We start from the raw sequence: 22,713 nt of genomic DNA on the forward strand, positions 1-22,713 counted from the left end.
GTCTTTGCTAAGGGTATCCCCACGTTCGCGGGACATGACCGTAATATCGTAATCGTAAGGCAACAAAGAGAGGTCCAAGATCACTTATTCAAAGGCAAAGTTTTACAATTAATTATATAATTAGGATGAAACTCCACATTAAAATTATTAAAAATAATATTTAAAAAATTAATACATTAGAAATTAATACATTAAAAATTAATTTAGGGTGAAACTCCACAAGGGTATCCCACAAATAAAGTGGAATACCTAGCCAATAACCTTTTCCTGGGATATGTGAACCTTTACGAAACTAAAAAAAAAAAAAGAAACATGTCAGAACACCAAATCAGGGTGCAATCGAAGATTACACCGGAGAAATATCACAACAATAAATAGGATAGGATGAATAATGCATGGCTATGATAAAACATAAAAAAAAAAGAATAGAAAAGTCAGCTACTGTCTCGTTCGCCTCTGCCTCGCCTAGCGAAGGCCAGGCGAATACTCGCCCCAGGCTCGCCTAGCGAGGTGCTAGCGAGCGGCCACGAATTTTGAATTTGAAAACAGCCCCATGTTAGGAACTTTGAATTTTATGGCATTTTATCACAGGAATAACATGGTCAAACATTCAGGGTATTCAGGCATATTTAAATTCCCATACGAAAACAAATTATATATCAACATTTAATCATGATGCATTATATATGTAGATATGGCCAATTGAAAGTATAAACAATAGAGATACGCAAACCTGTTTGCCAATTCAAGGTTGAAGGGATTGACCACTTGTAGTATCGGAATAAGTTAGGCAGCGGGAATTGGACGGCGATGGCTTCGGTGCAGATGGGCTGCCTTCAGGGTTTCTTTACTCTGAATTCTCCGGGTAGGCAGGGTTCCTATGCCAAAACTTCTATTCGTTCTTCTCTGTTCTCCTCCTCCTTTTTTTTTTCAGTGAATCTCCCAGTGTAACTCCAAGTGTAACTCCCCTACTGAAACTTCAGTATTTATAGACTAATTTCGTGGGTAATGGGCTTGGAATGAGGGAGACCCAAGTCCAAAATAATTTGTTATATTTTATTTATTTATTTATTTTAATTATTTAATTAATTAATTAATTAAAAAAAAATTTCTCTTTTTTTTTTTTTTTCGTTTCTCGTTTTTTTTTTTTTTTTTTTTTTTTGGGGCTCAGAATGAAGCCCGAAATTTTTGTTGTCTGTCAGCTTCGCTAGGCGAGCGCGTAGCGAACAGGCCAGTTTGGGCCATTTTCTGGATTGGGCCATCCGTGAGCTGGGCCTTTGTTTCTTCAAGATCAGTGTTATATATGAGTCGGAATGCCTTGCAAAATGTCTTGAAATATTAATGGGCAAATTTTGGGGTATGACAGAGATGTTCTTGACATTTGCCTTGGATCTGACATCCATTTTCTTTAACAGTCTGTTAAACTGTCTCCCCAGCATTGCAACTTCATTGGCCCATTCTTTATCCACATCTTGACTGTTTTCCTCTTCTGTGTTGGAAACAAAGGCAATGCTCTTGGTTTTCTTTTCAGTTCCCTCAATCAATCCCATCTCAAAGGTTTGGAGGGAGCCAATTAAGTCATCTACCCTCATGTTAGAGATGTCTTGAGACTCTTCTATGGCAGTCACCTTCATTGCAAATCTCTTAGGGAGTGACCTAAGTATTTTTCTCACCAACTTCTCATCTGTCATCTTCTCACCCAGGGCTCCTGAGGCATTAGCTATCTCAAGGATAATCATGTGGAATTCATGAATGTTTTCATCTTCTTTCATCCTTAAGTTTTCAAACTTGGAGGTGAGCAGCTAAAGTCTAGACATCTTTACCCTAGAGGTGCCTTCATGAGTGGTCTTGAGAATATCCCAAGCATCTTTGGCCACTTCACAGTTATTTACCAGCCTGAAAATATTCTTGTCTACACCATTGAATATTGCATTCAAGGCTTTAGAGTTTCCAAGAGCAAGATCATCTTCCTCCTTGGACCATTGTTCTTCAGGCTTCTTCTCAGTAGTGGCTTCTCCTTCTTTAGTGACAACAGGGTGCACCCAGCCTATCAAGACAGCTTTCCAAGCCTTGTTATCAAGGGATTTTAAAAATGCTACCATTCTAGGTTTCCAATAGTCATGGTTAGAACCATTCAGGATCGGTGGCCTATGAACAGATCCTCCATCTCTTTCCATTGTACCAGAAAGTATTGCCCCTAGATCTCACCCAGAACCAGAGCAGGATGCCTGCTCTGATACCAATTGAAATTCTGGTATCAGATATAAGATGTCGAAGATAATGTTACGATACTGATATCTGGTTATAAACAATGGATAAACAGAATTGTAAAGAAAATAACACGAGCAATTGTTAACCCAGTTCGGTGCAACTCACCTACGTCTGGGGGCTACCAAGCCAGGAAGGAAATCCACTATAATAGAATTAGTTCAAAGACTATCCGTACACTTCGACAAGTTACAGTCTTTCTCACCTAATCTCTACCCGTGCAATTTCTACCTAAGCACTCTTAGATATGAGACCCCACTCACTTCCCTTACAATCACACACCTGTGATTATAAATAACAATCCCTTGTGAAAAGAAAATACTTTTCAATTACAATATTCTTGATTTTACTTCACAGTTTCAATCAAGAAGACACACTCTTGATCTTGCTTCAAAGCTTTGGTCAAGAAGACAAATCAATCCAATTCAATCATCTATGGATGACTTGAATGACCTACAGACACAAACCCTAGCTCTTTCTCTAAATTTCGCTCAGTCTTGGTTGTGTGTACAATCAGGTTTTCTAAGTCCCTTTTTATAGAAACATTGGACAGCTTGAAAACCCTAAATATATTTTCGAATTAAATCTTTTCATATCAGCTGTAAAGATCTCCTTGGAAAATAAACAAATCTGGTTGATATCCCTTATAGATTGCGCCAGCTAGCCATATCTTCAATCAACCAATGATTGCCACCCATTGTGCAATCACAAAACACCAGACATTCATACTGAATGTTCTGTGTACAGGATGTCATGACATCGGGTCTGACATCTGGAAAAATCCTTCAGAATCCAATTTCCTTTTATAGCAGGTACGGCCATATCAGTTACCATGACAATGAGTATGTCAACTGAAACAATCCTGCAGCATATGTCTTCCATATAAGCTCCAGCAGGTACAACCAATATCAGAAGCCTTGTCTTTGTATGTGGCATTCTGAAACAATCCTGCTTGCATATCTTCTTTAACTCCAGCAGGTACATAGGATGTCTCATGTTAAGACATCACACATAATATCTTGTGAACACTCTTTGTTTTACCAAAATTGCTGCCAACACTTAGAATCAACAATGACCATTCCATATACACTTGGATTAGCTTCATCAGAGAAAAATCAGATGCATTTGATGTCTTCAAAGATCTGTGCATCAGACTTCAAAGGGAAAAGGATAGTTGTGTTGTCTGAATTAGGAGTGACCATGGGACGGAGTTTGAAAACTCCAAGTTTGATGAGTTCTGCGCATCTGAAGGGATAAGTCATGAGTTTTCATCTCCTATAACTGCTCAGCAAAATGGGATAGTTGAAAGGAAAAACAGAACTATTCAAGAATCTGCCATGGCTATTATTCATGCAAAGAAGCTTCCTATACACTTTTGGGCCGAAGCTATGAATACAACTTGCTATGTTCACAATAGAGTTACCTTGAGAAAAGGAACCTCTTCCACTCTATATGAAATATGGAAAGGAAGAAAACCTACTGTGAAGTACTTTCATATCTTTGGAAGCAAATGTTACATTCTTACAGATCGTGAATAGAGAAGGAAAATGGACCCCAAAAGTGATGAGGGTATATTCCTAGGATACTCAACTAACAGCAGAGCCTACAGAGTGTTCAACTCCAGGACCAATGTCCTGATGGAATCCATAAATGGTATTGTGGATGATAAAGAGGAAGGAGTCAATGTCATAGAGGATGTTGGAACATTCCTTGATACTTCAACAGACATACCAGTCAAGTCTGAAGAGGTACAAGAAACTCCTCCTGAATGTGAGGTAGATGCATCCAACAAAGTGCCTTCTATCAGAATTCAGAAAGACCACCCTAAGGATCTTATCATAGGGGATCCCAATAGTGGTGTGACTACCAGATCAAGGGAGAATATCTCAAATTCCTGTTTTGTATCCAAGGTTGAACCAAAAAATGTGAAAGAAGCCCTGACTGATGAATATTGGATCAATGCCATGCAAGATGAACTGGAGCAGTTTAAAAGGAATGAAGTATGGGAGTTAGTTCCACGACCTGAAGGGACTAACATCATTGGTACCAAGTGGATTTACAAGAACAAGTCTGATGAGAAAGGAGTAATCACTAGGAATAAAGCAAGACTAGTGGCACAAGGGTATACTCAAGTTGAAGGGGTTGATTTTGATGAGACGTCTGCACCTGTTGCAAGACTTGAGTCAATAAGATTGCTGTTAGGTGTGGCCTGCATTCTGAAGTTCAAATTGTTCCAAATGGATGTGAAGAGTGCCTTTTTAAATGGCTACTTGAATGAAGAAGTCTATGTGGAACAACCTAAAGGGTTCTGTGATCCTAACCTGCCTAAACATGTGTACAAGTTGAGGAAAGATTTGTATGGGTTGAAGCAAGCTCCTAGAGCTTGGTATGAAAGGTTGACTGAATTTCTGACCTCTCATGGGTACAGAAAAGGAGGGATAGATAAGACCTTGTTTGTGAAGGATGAAGATGGCAAAATAATGATTGCCCAAATTTATGTGGATGATATTGTCTTTGGTGGAATGTCAGAGCAAATGGTGAAACATTTTGTTCACCAGATGCAATTTGAGTTTGAAATGAGTCTGGTTGGGGAATTGACTTATTTTCTTGGACTGCAAGTTAACCAAATGGAGGAGTCTATGTTTCTCTCCCAAAGCAAATATGCCAAGAACATAGTTAAGAAGTTTGGTATGGATAATGCTAGTCACAAAAGAACTCTTGCACCTACCCATTTAAAATTAACTAAAGATGAAGGAGGTACTAGTGTTGATCAATGCTTGTATAGAAGCATGATTGGTAGTCTATTATATCTAACTGCCAGTAGACCTGATATTGCATATGCAGTTGGTGTGTGTGCTAGATATCAAGAAGAACCCAAAGTGAGCCACTTGAATCAAGTCAAGAGAATTCTCAAGTATGTCAATGGGACTTGTGACTATGGTATGCTATACTCTCATGGATCTGAGCCTTTCTTATCTGGGTATTGTGATGCTGATTGGGCTGGAAGTGCTAATGACAGAAAAAGCACATCTGGAGGATGTTTCTTCTTGGGAAACAATCTCATATAATGGTTCAGCAAGAAACAGAACTGTGTATCACTATCCACTGCAGAGGCTGAGTACATAGCAGCTGGAAGCAGTTGTTCCCAACTGGTATGGATGAAACAGATGTTGACTGAGTACAATGTCTCTCAGAATGTCATGACATTGTTCTGTGACAATCTCAGTGCCATCAATATTTCAAAGAATCCCATCCAACACAGTAGGACCAAGCATATTGACATTAGACATCACTTCATCAGAGATCTGGTGGAAGACAAAGTGATTACCTTGGAACATGTAGCTACTGAACTACAACTTGCTGACATATTCACAAAGGCTTTGGATGCTACTCAGTTTGAAAATTTAAGGGGAAAACTGGGAGTTTGCCTTTCTGAGGATTTATAGCAACCAAGGATGGTTGGAATGTATTGTTTAATAATTCTAATTATTAAACAATTGAAAGTATGCTCTGATTGGTCAACAAATCATAGCTATTCCACTTGCTGCAAGTGTGTTAACAAGATGTTAAGGGGATATCCTAACATGAGACTGCCTGTGTACCTGTTGAGGTTCAAGCAGGAGTGGTTCAAGATGTCATACACAAAGTCATGGCATCTGATATACCGACTGTGAAGGCAGAGTGGGTGTCTACTTGATCAAAGCTGTGAAGCAAGATCAAGTGGATGTTATCTTGATCAAGGCTGAGAAGCAAGATCAAGATTGAGTTTCCCAGGTCTGTTATTTTTAAGTGTTGCTTTGGCAACATTTTTGACAAAAAGGGGGAGTAACACCTGTGGTGACCCAGGACAACAGATTTACTATGTGCTTGAACAGATATTAATGCAGCTTGATGTTCAACTCCTATGTGTGATGAGTGTATGTGTGCTGCTGTTTGAAGTTTTTATTTAACTTCTGTGTGTGTCCTACTGTTAGAAGTTTTTATTTAACTTCTATGTGTGTTGAGTGTGTTGCTGCTCTGAGTGTATTAGCTAGGTTAATTTCCATGCTAGACGTGTGTTTTTCCGTTGCTGTGAACTCTGTTGTGATGCCAAGTTGTTTTAGCCAAAAATTTGCCAAATGGGGAGTTTGTAGATGTTTGATTGGATGCATTTTGTGGTAAAACACTAATTGGACTATAATGTCTTGACTGATGTCATGACATGCTTTGGAGCTGTTTGATTGGCTGCATTTTGTGTTAGAACATCTAACTGTACTCTGATGTCTTGACTGATGTCATGACATACTTGAGTAGTATGCTGCAGGTTTAGCTAATACAAGATTTATTGAATGACAAACTAAATGTTGTGACGTTCATCCCTGTCAGCAAATACTGAGGTATAGAATAGTTGGTTGTCTGTTATAACTCAGTATTTAATTCAGTCTGTTTATCAAGGGAATAACAGACCTGGCATAAGGCCTACTGTCTGAATGTCAAACTGGATGTTATGGCATTCATCAGTGACATCATATACTGAATAATAGGCAGGTTGGTTTTTCTGCTTCAGTTAAGTATTTATTTCAGTCTATTCTTCAGGAGGATAACAGACCTGGCATAAGGCTCATTGTCAAAATGTCAAACTGGATGTTTTGATATTTATTACTGTAAGCTGATACTGAAGTATAGACTGGTTGGTCTTTTACAGTACAACATTTAGCACAGTCTGTTTTCAGGAAAATAACAGACTTAGCATATGGTATATGTTCTGGACGTCAAACTGAATGTTGTGACATTCATTCCTGACAGCATATGCTAAAGTGTAGGATGGTTAGTTTTTCTGTTTCAGTATTTTTCTCAGGCTATTTTTCAGGAATCCAACAGCTGAGCTAAAATCCAGGAAACTAACAACTGAGCTACAATTAATGAACCTAACAAATAACCTATTTGTTAGCATCCTAATATGTGGAAATTAGGTTAACTTGCTTAACCTTAATTTTAGGAAATACAAGTACAAGGCCCAAGTGCTGCAATATAAAAGGATGGCAATCCTTCTTTCAGAACTGCTGGGTTTTAGGCGGGAAGATTGTATTGTTCCATTGTTCTTCACTGCTGTATTTTATGTGTGTCTTGTATTAGGTGTATCTTGTGAGCCAAGCAATTATCACGTATATGATTGCATTGGACTAGGGTGTTCATTGAGTTGTAAGTGCTGTGTCACTCTAAGCTTTTAAGCGTGAGTGCTGTGTATCTTGATTAAAGCTGTTAAGCACAATCAAGAGTTGTTTGAAGTATAACTTCACCATTAACTTTAATCTAATTAAAGGTTGTAATCACTGTGGTGATTGAGGGGGAGTGAGTAGGAACTCTGGTCTTAGTTTAAGATTGAAATTGCATTGGGTAGGTATTAAGTGATAGGATTAAATAGTTGGTTTAAGGTCTAAATTAATACTACTAATAGTGGATTTCCTCCCTGGCTTGGTAGCCCCCAGACGTAGGTGTGTGTGACACCGAACTGGGTAAACAATTACTTGTCTTATTTACTGCACTTTACTTTTAAGTTCTGCATAATTCTTGTCTGCGCAGAATTGGATGTCATAAGATCCCGTATGACATCGATAGTCTGTTAACTAGAATTTCAAAATCAAAGAGAGTCAGGTGTGGGTCTAAGACGTTAATGTAAGAATTGTTTATTTGTTGAGTGGAGGAAATTCGGGGGCGAATTTCAATTTAAGAGGCGAGAATGTAATATCCCATATTCCCTTAAATGCTCAATTAGTTGTCAGTTGAGACCAATTGGGTTCCTATATACTCTATCTTTTGTCAGTTGGAACAATTAGAGCTCCTATGTGCTCTGAATGTTGTCAGTTGGGACCAATAGAGTAACCAGTGAACTCTGAAGAGATTAATTATTAATAAAAGAGACAGAACAATATTAATAAGTACAAGAGAGGATATTTTTGGTAACATTGATAATTGGTCAATTGGTACTGGAAGATAAAATATCAATTGAGATATTTTATATTACTACCTAATATTGAAGAAAGAGAGAGAGAGTTATTAGAAAGTGGGAGAAGAGAAAAGAAAGAAAGAGGAAGAGAGGAAGAGGAAGAAGAGAAGAAGAGGAATGTAGGAAGAAGAAGGAAAAGCTCATGAAGAATCCTGGAAGCTCATCATCACCATTTTCTAGTCATCATCTTCACCATCTCCATGTGTTAGAGGTGAGTTCTAGGTAGAACTTTAGATTTAGAAATTAGGGTTTGGTAAACCATGGAATTGATAGTAGGATAAATGATATTATGATGAGTTTCTCCATGAATCATATGAATTTCCATTAATGATGCTTCTATGTATGTTCTGTATTTGTTGGATTCTTGTGATTTAATGATACAGTGGTTGCTTTGAAAGTGTTGTTGATGTGATTTTATGTGTATGACAAGAGGTTGGTTGGTAGGGATGAAATAAGCATTATGCAGGTTGAAATTTTGTAAGTGTGCAGATAAAATGAAGTTTCTATGTGTGCAAAAATGGAAATGGTTTGGGACCAACCGATTGGTCCTTAGTATCAATCGATTGCTCAAATTTTCTATTTTGAAGAGAATGAAAAGTTGGCAGAACCAATGGAGTTGATTTATTAGAAACCAATTGATTGGCTTTTGGTTGCAATCGATTGTTTGAACTTTCTGTTTTTGAAGAAATGAGTTTTATTAGCAACCAATCGACCTTGGGAATCAATTGGTCCTCCCATTCAATCAATTGGTTTAGTGAAATTTTATGAGAAATCTCCCATTCAATCGATTGTTTTACTTGATCAATCAATTAACATGAATTAATTCCTTGATAAATTAAAATATGTCATCAATGGGGGTCAAACTCGGGACCTCCTTGATATCGTACAAGCCTTACCACTACGCCAAGGATTTTGTTATTGAATACTTATGCAATGAATAAATGTTAACCTAAATCTTGATTAGGATAGATTGATGAATTAATTGAGTGTAATAACTTGACTACATTTATTGTACCATGTCATAATTACCTTGTGTATACCTTATGAACATTATTATGAATCATATTATGATATATACTAAGTATTGTTATTGTATGTGTGCATGAATGGTTAAAAACATAAGATGATTAGTGAGGAAACCTGAGGAGTATAACTTGATTAATAACTCAGAAAGATAATATAGGTTATGGAAATGAGTATACGGTGATGCTTAGCCGCAACGGTACCTAGGTGTGTATCGTGGACAAGTATTCACTTGGTAAACGAATCAATATGCTTTGTATGGAACATCTGTGATTTATGTATGGGAATGGATCATGTTATGATGGCATGAGAAGTGATATGATATCATGAAAATTTGTTTGATATTTTTGGTGAGGAACTTTTGTTCCAAAAGCCCTATTTTGGGGAGGAGCGTTGCTCCAAAAGTCCTATTTGTTATTGTGAATTAATCACGTATTCGGAATTAGTTTTGATGGTGTACATACCACTTCAAAGGCTTAGGTAAAATGGTAAGAGGGGATGTGGCACCAATGATTCGTGCCTCAATTGGGTTTGAGCCCTCAACCATGGCGGACATGGGGGAAAGGTGGACACCTAAGTAGGTTAGAGTCTCATACGGTGAAAGATACCCTAAGTAGATTAGAGTCCCATACGGGTGACATTCGCTTGAAATGAGTTTGGAACTCATAGGGGACCTGATATCCACCACGAAAGTCAAATCATACGAGCATGCATGAACCGGGTATGGCTTAGACATAAGTCCGTTCGGGGATTGATGTTTCATGAATTCGAATAGAGATTTGTTGAGTGGATGCACTCAAGTGACATGTTTCCATACATTGCGAATATCCCTTAGATACTTGAGTCTTAGTTATCTTGTGTGCATGATACATAAGTAACAAGAGATAAAGACTCGATTTAGGATTTGATTAGAAAACCATGTAGAGCCGAGTGGACCCATAGGATAGGGGAACTCACTGAGATTATTATCTCACCCCAATATTGTTGTTATTTTTTAGGTTTTGGTTGCATGTTTAGGATACAAGAAGAGTTGTGCTCTGATGTTTCAAGGGATGCAGTTATTGTGAATTTGCACTGTGAATCTTGTACAATGACGAGTATTATATTTAGATCTTAGATTTTCATTTTTGACACTTTCCATATCTTGTATCATATGTTGTATTATTTTTGGTATAATTGGTCAAGTATGTAAATGATGCCATTAGGCACTTATGTTGTGTTAGTACTAATTAATAACACTTATATGATATTATTCTAGATATATATTATATGGGGTGTTACAAACATAAAAAGAACAAACATCTATGACATAATCTTATGCGATGAGAATTTGTATCCTCTTCTTTATAATTCGGACAACAACACAACTCCTTCTCCAAATGGATGTTAACATACATCTTATTGTTGGGCGAACTTACTTCTAAAGTGAAACTTGTCTGTTATGTGGAAGTAGAAGAAAAAGAAAAGAAAAAAAAAGAAAATTTATATCGTGTTTTTAGCCTTAAAAAGAGGCATAAACTTGAGGTACAACAATATCAATGATACTTTAGACATCAATCATATGTACAACTAACATAGTATTCTTCAAGATTTGTATAACTTATATAAGACCGTTGATACGTCTCGTGACTGTATATAGAATATAGTCTATCGGGTACTTGACTGAAAGTGCACAGTCTAGTCGTTTTAGTTTTAAAAGATATCGAACCCACAGGGACCGATGGTCAAACTAATGCTACCGACGTTGCTATGTTTAGCTAAGGAAATGATTTTCAGAAGTTTGGTTGAAGAAAATTAAATCTAAGGGAAGTTAAGTCTTAAGAAAATATAAATAGGAGGATATCAGTATGCAACGCATTAATCGTCAGGGATTCGATAAGTCACTGGTGTATAATTTAAGTACCAAATATCTTTCAGTAGAAAATACTTATTTAAAAGGCTTTATCTCACACTCTCATGATTGTTGATTCGGACTATACTTTTAAGTCAGAATGTACGCTCTCGCTGTCCCATTTGAAGTTAAAAATACTTTTAAAAAAAAATAAGTTCTGATTACTTTTAAAGTGCTCTCGTTGTTTTTAAAATCAATGCCTAGTTTTTACTATCCAGTTCAACCCTCACACTCTCGCGATTGTTGGTTCTCACCTTAGTTAATTTCCCACTCTCGTGGCAAAATCGTATTAAATAGCTTCTCACTCTTGTGACAAAGTTAATTAAATTTAAATTAAAAACCACAGTAAGAAAGATTGTTTGAGGAAAGAAGTTTTACACCGATTTTTATTAAATCCCGTCTAATTAAATTGTTTACATACCGATATCGGTAGTTTAGCCGGACATGTTAAATAACGCAAACACAGACGAACATAAACAGATCAACAATAAAGCAAACATGATTTTAATAATAATAAAGCAATAACAATAGTAATTGAATAAAATCCTGGAAATTGGATTAATAGAATACACCGAATCTTGAAGTACTTGAGCAGTCCTCCACATGTCGGTAGGATTCTGCTTCTTCGAAATAATCGCTTAAGCTAAATTAAATAAATTGTAGTAGTTCCCCAGTGTAGGAAACTACTACTTTGGCTAAATGAGAAACGGAAAGGGAAAAGGGGAAATCAAAGCTCTGAATGGTAAAAGAAAATAATGTTGTTGAAGAAAAATAAAAGAAAAACAGAATTGCTGTGGAAAAATAAAATGCAGAGAAAGGTCTTGAAAACTGGCTTCAGAGAGGAAAATTCAGCGTGCCCGTAGGTTTCCAACTTCCATCCTTTTATATTCCCCATTAGGTCTTGGCAGTTGAGAGAAATGAGGGTGAATTGGTTGAGTGAGGAATCCACAGGAAATTGGCTGAGGAACGAGAAATAAGGGTTTGGTGGATCACTTTTGTTGACAGATTCAATGCGCTAATTTTGGCCTTGTGACGTTTGTGATGAGCCTATGCCGGTCGTGAAAGGATGTGCGTGACGGTCGTCACGTGCACATAATTTGTATTCTCTGCTTTTCTGCTGTGTTTTCTTCTGTTTCTTCTTCTTTTCCTTCCTTTTCTATACTTTGCTCATTTAAACATGGGAATGGAAATACCTGCAAAAATAACTCGAACACTTGCGGAATAATCAAAATATAAATGAAAGTGGTACGATTTTTGAGTGTAAATCAAGGCAAATATACGATGTATTTTCACGTTATCAAACTCCCCTAAACTTGAATCTTTGCTTGTCCTCAAGCAAATAAAATTTGAAAACACTAGTTAAACGCGAATACATAACACATTTCCAATTCATACGTGGTTGTTAGGTACTTCGTTAAGATGACAGATACTCAAGTAAAACACTAAAGATACAGTGACGACACAAACAATAAGCATTAACGTAGATCTCTCCTTTGTACAAACCAGTTCGAATCATGCTATTATAGCTCAACCTAATGCTTCTCGTTCCTATTTCACCCGATTTCATTCTAGCGCAATCACATTAAGCCCTTTGCCATTACACACACTTAGTGAAGTAGCCGGTTAGTGACTTAGATCCTGTTTTTTTAGCACGGGGTCTGGCACACTAGTGTGGTAACCCTTTATATATCCGATTTGAAGGTTGTGAGGGATCAAACCGTAATTCGCCCTACCGAGTCCAGTACCAGGTACCTCTGAACCAACCAGTCGGGTTTTTCTGTTCCTTCCTTTTGTACATCTAGCAACCGTTTGTATGGTGCATTTTTCAATTTCTCGATAGCAAAAGTATGAAGGATCTTCTTAATTCGTAGGCATCAATCACTTATATTCATCGGCTCTTTACATGGTTTGTGTTTACGACGGTGCCGACTGCTAGTATAAACTACAAGGGGTTAATCTAGAATGGAGTCTTTAGGTATCAGTATAATGGGTATTCAAACTGATCTCGTAAAAGTGAGAGATCTAAGGTGTCAGGACGATATCAATCTTGTTAGATTTTTCTCAGTTTCCTAACAGAACCTCTGTAAGGCAACCTATATACTCGTAGGATATGCATTTAACTTAAAAAAAACAAAAATTTTGTTATGGAAAATTTGATATAAATGAATGAACGATTAGATAAAGGCAATTTTTTTTTGTTATGGCTAAAAATAGAAACAAGTAAAGGAAAGACAAGGATTTCCTCCCACATTTAAACAAAGCATTGTCCTCAATGCGACAATATAAAGAACGAAAAGGGAAGAAACCCGAAGATCACTACTCGTCGTCATGACGTTGGGCTCTGCGCGCTCTAGCTCTTTCTCGTGCACACTCACTTCTTCCATGCTGGATAGGATCCAACCCCACATGCTGAGTGTACTCCTGGATGGCATCATTGTAATGTGTCAGGGCACACATCTCTTCGGAAAGCTCCGTCATCCCCTGGTCGTGCCAGTTCGCATAGTCATACTGATCCCTCTGTATTTGCTGGATCGTTTGAATCATTTCTGTCTAGAGCTCCTCCATCCTCTGGTTGTGTCGCAACATCTCAGCGTATATGTCTTCCATGGTGGCGAGTCATCGCTCATTTCTTCACTGGCCTCAGGAAGATGTCTCTGCAGCATACTTGATAACACTGAAATTTACCGTATTTTCGACTCCGATTTCACATGCATTCTAGTTGTTTTATTATTATTTTGTTATGTTATTGCTATGTATTCCTTTGTTTTCAGGTTTTTACTTTAATCAGAGCCCCGATCGAGAAAAGGAGTGAAAAAGAGCTAAAAACCCTAAAATTCAGCATTTTGTACTTGTGGCCTACCCCATGGCTGGCGTCATAGACCCTGCCATGACGTGTCCAAGCTCAACTTCCCTCAACTGCCACGTTCCCCACTACTTCCACTAAGGCGCCTCAGATTGGCCTTGTGGCGGGCGCCATGGCCTTGTGGCGGGCGCCACAAGAGGAAAAGTTTTCCCTCCCATTTTCAAGTTGAAGGGCATCCTTTTCATTTCCATCTTTTTACTTGCTTATAAATAGAAACTAGAAATCACTTTTACAATCATCCAAACTTAGAACAGAGGCAAACTCAGAGCAACTTTGTTTCACTTAGGCATATATTCAGTATTTTAAAGTGGTAATCGCTTCGCATTGGAGTGTTACCACAATTGTGTACTCGAGTCTGTGATAGAATCTGTAATCGAGTTTGGAGCACTTTGGAAGGAAGTTAATCCTGCCGCCATTTTCATTTCCGCTTTGCAATTTACTCAACCCTCCGATAGAAGCAGGTTTTTATTACTTATCTTTATCTTATTTATTTTCTCGCACTCGCTTTAAATTATTTATTTCCTCGCACTCGCTTTAAATTATTTATTTCCTCGCACTCGCTTTACTTTATTTATTTCCTCGCACTCGCTTTAAATTATTTATTTTCTCACACTCGCTTTACTTTTATTTATTTTCCTCGCACTCGCTTTACTTTTATTTATTTCCCGCACTCGCTTTACATTATTTACTTTCCGCACTCGCACTACTTTTATTTACTTTCCGTACTCGCACTACTTTTATTTAAATTAATGCACTTTTACTTTACCATGTCTAACTAAATTTATAAGGTTAGAATGTAAGGATCGTAATTGAACCGATAATCCGTACAATTGTTCGTAGAAACACTTAAGGGCTATTTTAACTTTCAACTTAAGTTTTCCCGCACTTCAATTCCGTTGGGTAAGATCGAAAGCCGTCCAACGTCTATCTAAACTTAATTGTTTTTAACTATTTCAAAAATAGCGAAAGCGCTTTGTTTAGTTCATTAGGAGTTTTTAATTTAAGAAGAAAAGAGATTTTAAAACTATTTTCGGACGCGTTTATAAGTTTAGAGTCTGGTTCGTAAGAACCTCTTTTGGTTAAGAAATCCAGGTTATAATACTTTTCAACTTAGTCAAGATACTATATTTCTTAAAAATAGGTTTACTACTCTAACGCAATGCGCGCCTTTTTATAAGTGACAATAAGAGGGTTTGATTAGGGAGTACAAATCGGTTCTGATTACGCGAAAGCGACAGTTCCTGTTAAATTAGTTCTTTTCAAAGTAGGAAACACAGCCCATAAGTAATTCTATTAGCAAGTACTTGGATTATTAATTGATTACGTGAATTACATTCGACCCTGTCTTTATTAATTAATCTTTATTCAACACTTTACTTTTCATTGCACACTCCAAAAACTATTTTGATTGCCTTTGATAAACACCATAACGATAGATAACGATAGATTGACACTTGGTCTCTGTGGATTCGACAATCTTTTATATTACTCTAACGCGTTCGTATACTTGCGAAACACCGCATCAAGTTTTTGGCGCCGTTGCCGGGGACCAATTTCGTCAAATTTCATTTTCCTGTTGTTATATCGTTTAGACTTAGGCTATTTCCCGCCGGTCAATGCGAAGAACTCACAGCACCGGAAGTTTAAGCTTAGTATACCCTCTAGCAGAACCTGAACGTTACGCTCGCGCACGTTTATTCTTTCATAGGATTAAGAGAGCTATGGCTGAAGATCAAAACCAAAGACCTCTTAAAGATTTCGCTCAACCATCTAATGAAGAACCTAGTTCTAGTATAGTAAACCCAACCATCCCAGCTAATAATTTTGAACTTAAACCATCCCTGTTACAACTAGTGCAACAAATACAATTCGTATGTCTCGCTACTAAGAACCCAAACCAACATTTAAAAATATTTCTTCAATTAGAAGACACTTTTAAAACCAATGGAGCTTCTCCTGAGGCAATACGTTTAAGATTATTTCCTTTTTCCCTCAGAGATAAAGCCCTATCATGGTTAGATTCCCTTCCACCCAATTCCATTACGACTTGGCATAACCTTAGAAGAGTTTTTCTTGCTAGATATTTTCCCCCGAGTAAAACCGCCGTTCTTCGAAACCATATAACTAGATTTACCCAAAACCAAGGAGAATCGCTGTTCGAAGCTTGGGAGAGATATAAAGAGTTGTTACGAGCATGCCCACATCATGGTTTAGAAAATTGGTTAATCATTCAAACCTTCTATAATGGACTTCACTATAACACAAAGATGACCATCGACGCTGCCGCAAGCGGTGCTCTGATGAACAAACCTTATCCTGAAGCTAGTGCCCTCATCAAAGATATGGCTCAAAACCATCAATCATGGGGAGTCGAACGAGCGACAGTAGAGAAGAAGGAAGCCCAAGGATGCGTGCATGAACTAAGCTCTATAGACATGATGCAAGCTAAAATGGATGCATTAGCCCTTAAAGTCGAGCATATGTGCATAAACCCGAATACTATAGCCGCAGTTTCGTCGGATTGTGAGATATGTGGGACCAAAGGACACCAATCTGCAGAATGCAGTCTATTAAATGAAACCCACTATGAGCAAGTGAACTACACCCAAGGGAACCCATACTCGAATACCTATAATCCTGGATGGAGGAATCATCCGAACTTCTCCTATAAAAACAATAACCCAATCCAAAATAATGCACCTCCGAGACCTAGTTATCAAGCCCCTAGATCAAATCAACCTATGCAACCTATGCCACCAAAGCCGAGCCTTGAGAAAATTATGGAAAATTTTATCACCGCTCAAACCCAACAAAACAAGGAGTTCATGAACCAGAACATTCATGTTAACGAATTAATTACTCAGTTAGGAACCAAGGTTGACCAAATAGTTACTCATACCAAGATGCTTGAAACCCAGATCTCTCAGGTAGCTTTAAACCAAGCCCCTCAGACTACACCTGGAGGACAATTCCCTGGACAACCTCAACAAAATCCGAGAGGACAAGCCAATGCCATTACCCTACAAAGTGGGAACGCTTATGATGAGCCACCAAACCCTAGATTGAGTGAACCCGAAACTTCTAAGGAATGTACCAAGCCCCCGGACGAAGTAAAGGAACCAGAGGAATCTGAAAACCAGGAAGGTCGAGAAAAAGGAGAAGAACCTAAAGATAAAACTTATGTACCACCCCCGCCATATAAACCACCTATACCATATCCGCAAAGACCCAAACAAACTCAGATCAATAAACAGTATCAAAAATTTATTAAAGTTATAGAAAAACTTCATGTAGAAATCCCTTTCACAGAAGCCATCACCCAAATACCTTCTTATGCAAAGTTTCTCAAAGACATCCTTACCAACAAACGTAGACTTGACGATCCGAAGCCTTTGGAATGTAATGCTATCACCGAGGATAAATTAGTGAAGAAAGATAAAGATCCTGGAAATTTCTCTATTCCTTGCCTTTTGGGTAATCATGTCATCGAAAAAGCTTTTCTGGACTTAGGAGCTAGTGTGAGCCTAATGCCTTTAGCAGTTTGTGAGAGGTTAAACTTAGGTGAATTACAACCCATTAAGATGTCACTTCAGTTAGCCGATAGATCCGTTAAATATCCGATAGGCATTTTAGAAGATGTCCCTGTTAGGATAGGTCACTTATTTATCCCTACTGACTTTGTTGTCATGGACATCAAAGAGGATAATGATATACCAATCCTTCTAGGTAGACCATTCTTATCAACTGCAGGAGCCATAATAGATGTCAAGAAAGGAAAGTTGACATTTGAGGTAGGTGACGAGAAAATAGAATTTATACTTTCGAAATTTCTTATGGCACCTGTGATGGGAGACTCGTGTTATGCCTTAGATATCATTGATGAATGTGTTAGAGAATTAGAACAAAAAGAAATTATAAAAACAATTAAGTTACCATCAACTCTCATAAGGGAATATGATGACTTTAAGAAACCCTACATCGATGATAACCTTTACGAATGTTTATCCCTTACCCCAGATCCTATGCCATGCCCTAAGAAACCAACCTTAGAACTTAAGGAACTGCCTAAGAACCTGAGATATGAGTTTCTCGATGAAAAGATGAACCGTCCAGTTATAGTTAGTTCTACCTTGAGCCAAGAGGAAACGAACCAACTTTTAGACGTTTTACGAAGATATCCCTCAGCCTTAGGATATAATATCTCTGACCTAAAAGGTATAAGCCCATTCGTATCCATGCATCGGATTTCGCTCGAAGAAGCTTCAAAACCCTCCAGGGAACATCAGAGAAGAATAAACCCTATAATGAGTGATGTTGTTAAAAAGGAAGTTCTTAAGTTACTTGAGGCAGGTATCATCTACCAGATCTCTGATAGTAAGTGGGTGAGTCCTGTGCATGTAGTACCTAAAAAGGGAGGCATCACAGTCGTGCAAAACGATAAAGGCGAACATGTAGCAAAACGTTTAGAAGGAGGATGGCGGATGTGTATAGATTATAGAAAATTAAATAAAGCAACTAGGAAGGATCATTTCCCTTTACCATTTATAGACCAAATGTTGGAGCGTCTAGCCAGACACTCCTACTTCTGTTATCTAGATGGATACTTTGGATTCTTCCAAATACCTATCCACCCCGAAGATCAAGAAAAAACTACCTTTACATGCCCTTATGGAACTTTTTCCTACAGACGAATGCCATTCGGCCTTTGTAATGCCCCAGCTACTTTCCAGCGCTGCATGATGTCAATCTTTGGAGATTACCTAGATGGTATCATGGAAGTGTTTATGGATGATTTCTCGGTTTGCGGATTTGATTTCCGTAATTGTCTAGCTAACCTTGAGAAAATCCTGGAGAGATGCGTGGAGGTGAACCTCCTGCTAAACTGGGAAAAGTGTCATTTCATGGTGACCGAAGGAATAGTTTTAGGACATATAGTTTCCGAAAAAGGTATAGAGATAGATAAAGCTAAAATAGAAGTTATAGAAAACCTAAAACCACCAAAAACCATCAGAGAAGTCCGAAGCTTTCTGTCGCATCACGCGAAAAACCGGCGGGAAAACAAGAACAACAGAGCCGCCACCGTGCGTTATTTATCCCAAAAGAGGGAAAGGAAACGCTCAGAGTAAACCTGGAAAAAGCATGGTCTCGCGACCAAAGAGAATGGGTTCGGGAGTCGGTTATGCGAAGGGAAGGTATTAGCACCCCTACGCATCCGTCGTACTCGACGGGATCCACGCACAATAGAAAGGAAAATGGTTGCTAAAAAAACACTGCTCACACACACACACTGGCTGAAAGAGACACAAGAAAACAGACAAGACTGAAACTGACTCGGCAGGATATCGTATCCTGGGCCTACTTAGTCTATCAGGCATAGACATCAGAGTCGAAGTAGTTCGGACTGGGGAAACGACACATGCTCGCTAGGATATCGCATCCTATGCATACGTATCTTCTTGGACGAAGAAGAATCAGAGCATTCGTAGCTCGGCTGACACGCACACAAACAAACACTGGCAAAGGCAAACGTGGAGCCTGAATGCCAATCACTGGACTTACATCAGCATCCGAACCAAAACACACACAAAGAGGCAAACGTGGAGCCTGAACGCCAATCACTGGACTTACATCAGCATCCGAACCAACAAACCCACACTGGAACCCGAATGCCACTCGATGGACTTACATCAGCTTCCAAGCACACAACAAGGCAAAACAAAGACACAGGCGCCCGGAGAGATCTGCTCATCTCCTGCCTACGTACCTCATCTGGTATGAGGATCAGGGCGACGTAGTTCCCCTACGGAGGGATACAGGACTAGCCTAACCAGATAACAGAGGGAGACACAACACTAGGGAGACTACGACTCGAGCCTAGATGTTGTCATGCAAATCATCCCTAAGTTAAGGTTTCTAGCTAACTTGCACAGGAAGCAAGCCTATCCTAAACATGACTTGCACAGGAAGCAAGCCACACCTAACCTAACTTGCACAGGAAGCAAGCTAAAGCAAACCTAACTTGCACAGGCAGCAAGTCAAACAAACACACAAGCACAGGTAGCACACACTATATGCAAGCAATGGGCTCAATCAAGGTTAGGTTTTAGTCGAGGGGTCATATCAACCTCAACAAACAAACCACTGGAACTGGGCAGTGTTAGCTCTTAACCTTGCCATTGAGGGGCTAAGGTGAAGCAGATGAAAGGTGAGTGAAGATAAGACTTCACAGCTCTTATCCCTGGCCTGGGAGAGCTTAAGACAAGAATGTGTGGGTTCAGAAAGTGGGAACCCTTCTACACATTTAAAACTGACTCAACTGTACAATTGTACAAGATCTTGGGTTTGTATCTGCAATGCATCAACACAGTGGTGTGAGCAAAGCAGATGACACACAGAATAGCAGGGGATAGGTTGCATATCCCTTGGGTTCTGCCAATTGCCTCTTCACTTAGGAGGTCTTTGACTCTATACAAGGACAAATTAAACATCCACAAACATTGCCTCTTAAGGAGGACTTCAGACAATTACCTGGCCAAGTAACAGGCCAGGTCTTCCAGACTACATGAAGATGAGAAATATACCTCAATGCAAATTGCTTATACAAGCAAAGCAAAGCAAAAGTTCACAAGGAACTGAGCAACTAAAAGCACCTGAAATAGTCAAGCAGACATTAGTATACAACTTCAAACAAAGCAAATAGAAACAGACATCAACAGTTAATCAGAAGCAAATGGATGTGCAAAACAAACAAGTTAATCAATGATATTCAAGCAAGCTCAATCAAAAGAATTGGTCTCATTGGTCATTTGTTGGTCAACCTGAAAACATGAGCTCAAAGGTGAGTAACAGGACCACTAGGGCAAGCCTAGGGTCAAAAGAGAATGAAAAAGTTAAAACAGCAAAGGGCAAGTATCCAAAATCATGTTCAAACAATCAAGAAACAAAACCAATTGGGTTCACATTCATATCAATCATCATCATCATTTCATGAACAAAAGAAGTCAAAGCATGGCATATGGAAGCTCAAAGAAGTCAACAGCAAGACTTAACTCAAAAGCAATCTTAAACATTTCCAAAAATCACCAAATAAATCATGGTCAATCACAATCCATATCATGGTATGCATGTCAAATTTCATCTCATTTGGACAAGTGGAAGGCAGTCAATGAAAATCAGAAAGTCAAAGCAATTTTGAACATGCTCAAAGAAGTCAACCAAACATGCATCAACTTGAAAAAATCATAAATCAGAGATGGCATATGATAAATGAATGGGACTAAAACCATGGCAAAGCTTAGGATGTCTAGTTATCTCATACCAAATTTCATGTCCATCCAATAAAGTATGAGAATTTCACAAATGAAATGGGAACATGTGTCACAAAAAGTCAACATATGACTAAACAGGGGAGAAAATCTCAAACAATTAGGAAATGCCACAAATAATTCCAAGAAAATTCATATGTAAACTAGACATCCAAGAGTAAGTTCATGCAAAAAATCAGATCAATTGGAGGTCAAGAAGCATGGTATCAAAAATCAACAAGTTTCACATCAATGGTGTGACACAAATTGTCACACCCTACTTCAAAAATTCACAACTCACAAACCAGCAATGATAAATTCACAAACTCTACACCAAAATCACCATGAGTGTGTCTAGTTTAAGCACAAAAAAATTTGGGAGCCATTGGATAAAGCATCATCATTTCACAATTGTTTTGGCAAAAGGTACAAAATATGGACACATGAACAAAACCCTAGCACCAATTAAAATTCACTCATCCAAAAAAATCAGCAAAAATCATGATAAAAAAGTAGAGATCCAGATGAACACAATGCAAAAATTCCCATGAAATTTGGATTTAAAATGATGAACTTATGATTTTTACAAGTTTGGTGATCAAAAGTGAAATTAAAATGAAAAAACAACATAATTCAATGGGACATGTGCCACGGCCATGGCATTTTTCTAATAACCAGGGTAACTAACTCAAACGCCGCGTTTTGGGCCAGGGAACGAAATAAGCTGATTGGCCAGGCTTAATGCAACAGTAACAAGGCCATGCACACGTGAAACACAAAAAAAATCTGGAAAATGGAAATTAGGGTTCATCCATCTACAGTACATCTTCATCCTCTTCCCCAAATCGTGTCAAAAAACTTTCCCAGAAATGGACATACAGCATACCGTTCTAATCAGCAGACCAAGCACATTCACAATCCAACAATAATTTTCATTGATTTATGCTAACAAGAGAGAACCAAACCAAAACACATTCACATATGAAACTTTAAGACAACATAACTCCACAAATACTCAACCATTTTTAGTGACTCAAAGCTCAAGAGAGAAAATGATGAATATATACTCTGTTCAATGGTACTTAATCAAGGTTCATGAAAAAGTGGAATGGAGTTGGTGAAAAGTGTCCTTTTGCCAATTTTCAAGCAAGTAGGTGATGGGTGTGTGTACTGCACGAAAATGGGCCTTGAACATGTCCAAAAATATGATTTCTGAACATATTTGATTGGTAGAATTGGTTGGAAGTGGTTAATTTTGAAACTCATTTTTCAACCTCACTTGAAATTAATTCATGCAAGTCCAAAAATGCCATTTTGATTGGTAATGTTTTGATGCATGATGGTTGCATATTTGGAAAGAGGAGGTCAAATGTGACTT

The 22,713-nt window shown here is 38.2% G+C and overlaps 1 non-coding gene across 1 annotated transcript; it reads right to left on the minus strand.

Moving 5' to 3' along the window:
• Nucleotides 1-16,136: 16,136 nt before the first annotated feature.
• Nucleotides 16,137-16,243, minus strand: LOC127124019 (small nucleolar RNA R71). The gene has a single exon (XR_007803664.1). It is a non-coding gene; the product is annotated as a small nucleolar RNA R71 (small nucleolar RNA).
• Nucleotides 16,244-22,713: the final 6,470 nt, after the last annotated feature.

This window comes from Lathyrus oleraceus, chromosome 2 (genome assembly GCF_024323335.1).
Source record: "Lathyrus oleraceus cultivar Zhongwan6 chromosome 2, CAAS_Psat_ZW6_1.0, whole genome shotgun sequence".
Classification (NCBI taxonomy): domain Eukaryota; kingdom Viridiplantae; phylum Streptophyta; class Magnoliopsida; order Fabales; family Fabaceae; genus Lathyrus; species Lathyrus oleraceus.